This window comes from Leptonychotes weddellii, chromosome 1 (genome assembly GCF_054177405.1).
Source record: "Leptonychotes weddellii isolate Sample4059 chromosome 1, ASM5417740v2, whole genome shotgun sequence".
NCBI lineage: Eukaryota > Metazoa > Chordata > Mammalia > Carnivora > Phocidae > Leptonychotes > Leptonychotes weddellii.
Window position 1 is genome coordinate 46,716,961 of NC_138369.1, and position 6,310 is coordinate 46,723,270.

Here is a 6,310-nt window from a genome sequence, read left to right on the forward strand (position 1 = left end):
ATTGCAAAAAGGAATAACAATTTCAAAATGGAGCTGTGTACATTAAAAGAACCAAACAGTACCTTAGAATTAGGAAAGTAATAGCTCAGCTCTAGTTCCTGCTATATCCATATCTGGATATTATGTTCTGTTCTAGAGACCATAATTTAAGAGGAATACTGAAGAACTGGAATAATCAAGAGTTGATGGACCAGGGTGCCTGGGTGGCTCAGTTGGTTAAGCGACTGCCTTCGGCTCAGGTCATGATCCTGGAGTCCCGGGATCGAGTCCCGCATCGGACTCCCTGCTCAGTGGGGAGTCTGCTTCTCCCTCTGACCCTACCCTCCTCGTGCACTCTCTCTCTCTCTCTCAAATAAATAAATAAAATCTTAAAAAAAAAAAAAAGTTGATGGACCACTATGATTAAGTACTCAAAACTATGATAATGGAAGAACACTCCAGTGTTTGCTTCAGCAGCATATATACAAAAATGGAACAATAGAATTGATTAGCATGGCCCGTGCACAAGGATGATACTCAAATTTGTGAAGCATTCCATATTTGTCATGGACCTCTGGGGTCCTTACTGAATTGCTGAAACCACAAATTTAGATCTGTGACGGTCAAGAATCTACCTGCTGTGTAGTTTTCCAGTGGAGTCCCGGGAGGCTCCCAATTCATTTAGTATCCCAAGAATCCTCTGAATCTCATAGCTAGAAAGTATTTTTAAGCCACTCTTTAGGCCAACCTTCTCCTTGAGCTATCTATTCTAGACTATATCGATTGCTATGAGATTATTCTTGGCAAGACCCGCAACAACAGAATAGTGGTCAAAAGCATGACTTCTGGAGCTAGAAAGGCATGGTTCTGATACCCAGTAAACTTCTAACCAGTTGTGAGAACTTGGTAAGTCACTTCAACCGCACTCTTCTGTTTTCCTCACTTATAAAATAGAGATAGTAGGGGCACCTGGGTGGCTCAGTCGCTTAAGTGTCTGCCTTCGGCTCAGGTCATGATCCCAGGGTGCTGGGATCGAGCCCCACATCGGGCTCCCTGCTTAGCGGAAGCCTGCTTCTCCCTCTCCCACTCCCCCTCCCTGCTTGTGTTCACTCTCTTGCTGTCTCTCTCTCTGTCAAATAAATAAAATATTTTTAAGTAAGTAAATAAATAAGAGAGTAATATTTCACAGTACAGCGTTTATACTAAGGATTCACTATTGCATTCTAGCACTTAGAATGCTTGGATCAATAAATATTTGAATTAAAAAATAAAAAAAGAATATCCAGGGCACTGGGTGGCTCACTCAGTTAAGCATCTGCCTTCAGTTCAGGTCATGATCCCAGGGTCCTGGGATCGAGCCCTGCATTGGGCTCCCTGCTTCTTGTGGAGCCTGCTTCTCCCTCTCCCTCTGCCTGCCGCTCTCCCTGCTTGTGCGCTCGAACTCTCTCTCTCTGTGTCAAATAAATAAATAAAATCAAGGAAGGGAGGAAGGGGGGAGCCCCAAGGATTAGGGATTATTCACCTAGAAAAGGGATTTTTCAGAAACATATTTTGAAAGAAATCCCTGCCTGCAAAGGCACTATATACTCTGACTGGCCCTAACTGGAGAAATACAATTTAATATAGATTTCAGTTTAATAGGTTAGATTTGTCTAACAGAGGAATCCATAGTAGAATGGACTTCTTTGGGAGATTCTGAGGCCAGATAACCACTTGGGGAGAATATGACAGAGCTGAATAAAATGACTATAGAAGTCCCTTCCAACCTAAGATACCATGTTAATTGAAGTCTCAAAAAGGTAAGTGGAACTTTCTTTAGGAATGCTCCAGGGCGCCTGGGTGGCTCAGTCGTTAAGCGTCTGCCTTCTGCTCAGGTCATGATCCCAGGGTCCTGGGATTGAGTCCCGCATCGGGCTCCCTGATCAACAGGAAGCCTGCTTCTCCCTCTCCCACTCCCCCTGCTTGTGTTCCCCCTCGCTATCTCTCTGTCAAATAAATAAATAAAATCTTTAAAAAAAAAAAAGGACAATGCTCCAGAATTCTTGTCTTACCCCTCAGATAGCTATAGCAACTTGGTAGGGGGGAAACAACCCTAAAAGCACAGAATTAAAAAGAATCATTGCCGGGGCACCTGGGTGGCTCAGTCGTTGAGAGTCCGCCTTCAGCTCAGGTCATGATCCTGCTTCTCCCTCTCCCACTGCCCCTGCTTGTGTTCCCTCTCTTGCTGTCTCTCTGTCAAACAAATAAAATCTTCAAAAAAAAAAAAAAAAAGAATTACTGCTGAGGCACCTAGGTGGCTCAATCGGTTAAGCATCCAACTCTTGATCTCAATTCCAATCTTGATCTCAGGGTTGTTGAGTTCGAGCCCCGTCTTGGCGCTTCTTAAATAATAACCATAATAAATGTTTAAAAAAGAACCATTGCTACCATCGGGTTACCTGCCAAATTACCTGAAGCAAAGATAAATATCCTTGCATTTCCTACTTTAAAGCACCTTTTGGAGGTTAAGACTGTTGGCTTCTGGACTTCCAGAAATTTCACTGTGGCCTTTTGACAGTGGACGTGGAAAGCAATGGGAAACTTCTACTCTTTTATCTAAATTTCTACTTTATTCATTTCTACTATAAGAGTTAATTATTGGACTTCATATCTTACTTTAATTGCTAAGACCACCTGTTTAATTTTTTTCCTTAGGTGTTTCAGGAAAATTAGTCTCCTTGGATGTAGGCATCTAGGTAACAGGTTACCAATTTTTTGGCAGTCTAGATTCTTCTAAGATCTTCTATACCCTCTGCCTTTATATTACACTCCTCACACTAAGTACATGATAAAAATGTACAATCTTGAGGCATCTGTGCTATAGTGGAATGAGCACAAAATATTAAGACTCAGCCATGTACTAGCTCTCTGGTCTTAAGCAAGTTTAAAATTTTCCCTAAGCCCTAATTACTTCATTTGTAAAAAAATTAAAAAGTAAATTTAAGAAAAGGGAGATCAGAACTACCTCAAAAAGCTGACATGCAATGTAAACTACATTATATACATAAACAAGATCTTACATACCTTAGATACAAGATAAGCTGAGTATGATCCCACATAATAATATTAAAACAAATTCACCTCCACAAAACATCCTTGCAAAGATCACTACCAACCACATGGAAAAGATTCTCAATTATTGAATGAGTCACTAAAATTCAGTATTCTCAGGGCAGGTTTCTTGGTTATCTTAGGGCAATAAGAAGATGACAGAGGGATGGTTCTCACCTTCATCCCCCTTTCTTAACTATAATTCTCCAACTACATTTTGTGGTCAGTGTGAGACTACAATTATGAGCTCTCTTCCACCCCACCCTCAACCTCATAATGCAGAAATAGCTCCACAGAGACTGTATATTTAACTGGTTACCTCAGTAAATAGAAGAGGCCTTATCTTAGACCCTGTAAATAATTACTCCATTTTCTTATTATTTTGTTTAGATATGTAAGAATCTAGAAAGTCACTGCTCATATTTTAATGATGAATGGTATTGAAGTAACTCTAAGGAATCATTACAGTATTTTATTTCCATTGCTACTCATCTGAAAAAGAAGAATTATTTAAAAGTAATAGCATAAGAAACCAAACAGATAGAATGAAATCAGTCTTCGTCCCTGCTCTTAGATTTCTGCCCTCATTCAAACAAGCTGATCTAGTTACCACTATCTGAAAAAAGAAAAAAAACTTTCTCCTGCTTGACAGAACTGGTATTCTTCAGTTCTCTCACATGATCAACAGAACAAAAAGGCAAGAATGCTAATAAACACAGAATCAGAGGGAACCCAGGGATCTGGACCTGGTATCATTCATAATTAGCTCTATAACCTCAAGCAGGTTTTAACACCCTGGGCCTGTAAAATGAGTTTAGTTAGGATTGTCCCTAAAGCTTAGCAGTCTGAGTCTTTGCTAATCACTTGGAAACAGCCAGATCTACTGGCTGAAAATCATTTGTGTTGCAAGGAACTCATTTTGTAACCGGAAGTTTCTAAATTCTTAACTTCCTCATTATTACAACTTTGAAATGTGAGTCAGGGCTCCTTATTCCAGTTAGATGTTACTATGATAAAATAAAATGTATTTGTCAGTTCTTGATACTTGACTTGATCTTTGGCTGGAGGTATGAATATTCTTCTAATATATAAACCAATAAATCCTTGCTAACTCTTTTTACAAAAAGACTTGTCATAAGATTAATTTTTTTAAGGGGGGGAGGGGCAGAGGGAGAGAGAGAATCTTAAGCAGACTCCACGCCTAGCGTGGAGCCCAACACAAGGCCTGATCTCACAACCCTAAGATCACGACCTGAGCCAAAATCAAGAGTGGGACGCTTAACCAACTGAGTCACCCAGGTGCCCCAAGATTAATTTTTAAAATTAAACATCTTCTATATATCTAAAATGATTATATTTAGGAAGAGGGTATTTTCAAAGTCCATCTATATATAAAAAAGAGGCACAAATCAATGCAAATACATATTGTAACCCTGAAGTATAAAAGCTCCAAAGTGAAATCTAGTCTGCTTCTACTGACTGACAAGACCATAGAGGTCATAATGGTATAGTATCAAAATAAGTCAAATTTTTTTTTAATAATTAAAGACTGAATTCTTTATTCGGAATGAAAGAGTCTTGTCTTACACAGTAGGTAATAAAAAGGAATAACATATACATATTATTAACCATAAATGAAAAGAGAAAACCAGTGCAAAATGCAGCAGACAATACATCTCTAACATATTGCAAAGGCTGATACCCGGACAATACTACTTCAGAAAAGTGCCAGCGAAATGGTGAGTGTGTGAAAACAAAGAAAAATATTGTGTTTATAGGGTGCAGAAAGTATCCCAGAATCTGACAGAGCCCATGCATCTCTGCACCCAGAATACACTTAGAGAGTAATTTAACCATGACAATAGGGACTACAGAAAATGGTATACTGTGTATAAACCTGGCCTCTCTAATCGCCTCCTTTCGTGCCTGGAACATCTTGACATTGTTCATGTTCGACTGCCAATATTTCACATATCCTCCATGGTCTGCTGTCAACATCCAAATGTCATTATGTGACCAAGTCATGGCCCTCACTGGGCTATCATGAGCCTGTAATATTGTTTCAAAACTGAAGGTGAGTCCATTCCACAAGGTGAACTCTCCACTAGAAGCTCCAGTGACCAACCGTCTTCCTTCTGGAGTCCACCTAACAACAAATACTGGACACTTTATTTGTTGATGTTCTAACAAATTCTGTTATTGCATTCATATGATTATACAACATCCCTACAGGTGGGACCAAATCATTATAATAACCTGCATCAGGCTGAATTGCCCACATATCTCTCTGGTCTCTTTGCTATATTCTATTCTCCAAATACTTAATTACAGACGGATTATACTCTATGGTTTTTCAGTTTACTGCTTTTCTCATCCGTTTTCCATCAAAGGTAAGCTGCTGCATTGCTTGCTGCTGTGCAAAATCAGGTCGTTTATAAAACAGTCGTCGAGGTGCTTGGTGTTAGAACCTTGGCATATGGAAAAAATAGGGAGGAGAACCAATTTCTGTAGCCATGGTGATGTATTAGTCCTACCACACCTCCAGCGCTGAGCAGAGCTCCTAATGAATGGTGAGCGAAGGGTTTGTCTTCACTGTCAGGAATGTCTCTCCCCCTGGCCTCTTCCCTCCACCGCTCTCAATCCCTCTCCTCCAAAGGAGCAGCCGCCATCTTCCCCTATGAGCCACCGAGTGCACTCAAAATAAATCAATTTTTAACAAATACTTACTAAGCCCAACACTGTGCTAACCTGCCAAAGTTGCCTATCTTGCTTCAGATAAAATGTTGTACTCTGATCTCTGAAAAACAAAAAAAAAAAATCAATCTGTTCTAGTGATTACCTTATATAATACATGATCCTGGTCTGTCCTTCTGTCTAGATTATCTATTTATCTACCTATGAGTCTTTGGAAACGAACAGTCACAAGAGAAGACAGTTTAACAGTGTTATGGATAAACAAAAGAGTAGTGGGACTCTGGTTGCCAAAATTCCCCCCACAACTAAGATTCAAAGCTACTGATAAAGTACCCAAATCCCTTGTGAATAAAAGGGAAAAGCAGAAGTGAGGTCACATATTATATTCCTTCAGAGGTCTAATTACTCTGAAGTATGTATCTGTTTTATAATGTAAAAGAAATGGAGGTTATATCTAACTTAAAGCGTGAACTCAACATTGTTTTTTGTTGAGCCTTCATCACAAAAGCTGCTGTTCCAAACAGAGGAATGTAACTCATATATATAT

General features: G+C 39.5%; 1 protein-coding gene and 2 pseudogenes across 3 annotated transcripts in view; 1 reads left to right on the forward strand and 2 right to left on the reverse strand.

Annotated features, from left to right (window-relative positions):
• Positions 1-6,310, reverse strand: part of TMCC1 (transmembrane and coiled-coil domain family 1) — a 218,687-nt gene that overhangs the window by 134,853 nt on the left and 77,524 nt on the right. The window lies entirely within an intron of this gene.
• On the forward strand, positions 445-544 carry LOC115942311 (U6 spliceosomal RNA; annotated as a pseudogene).
• On the reverse strand, positions 2,239-6,250 carry LOC145721939 (pre-mRNA 3' end processing protein WDR33 pseudogene; annotated as a pseudogene).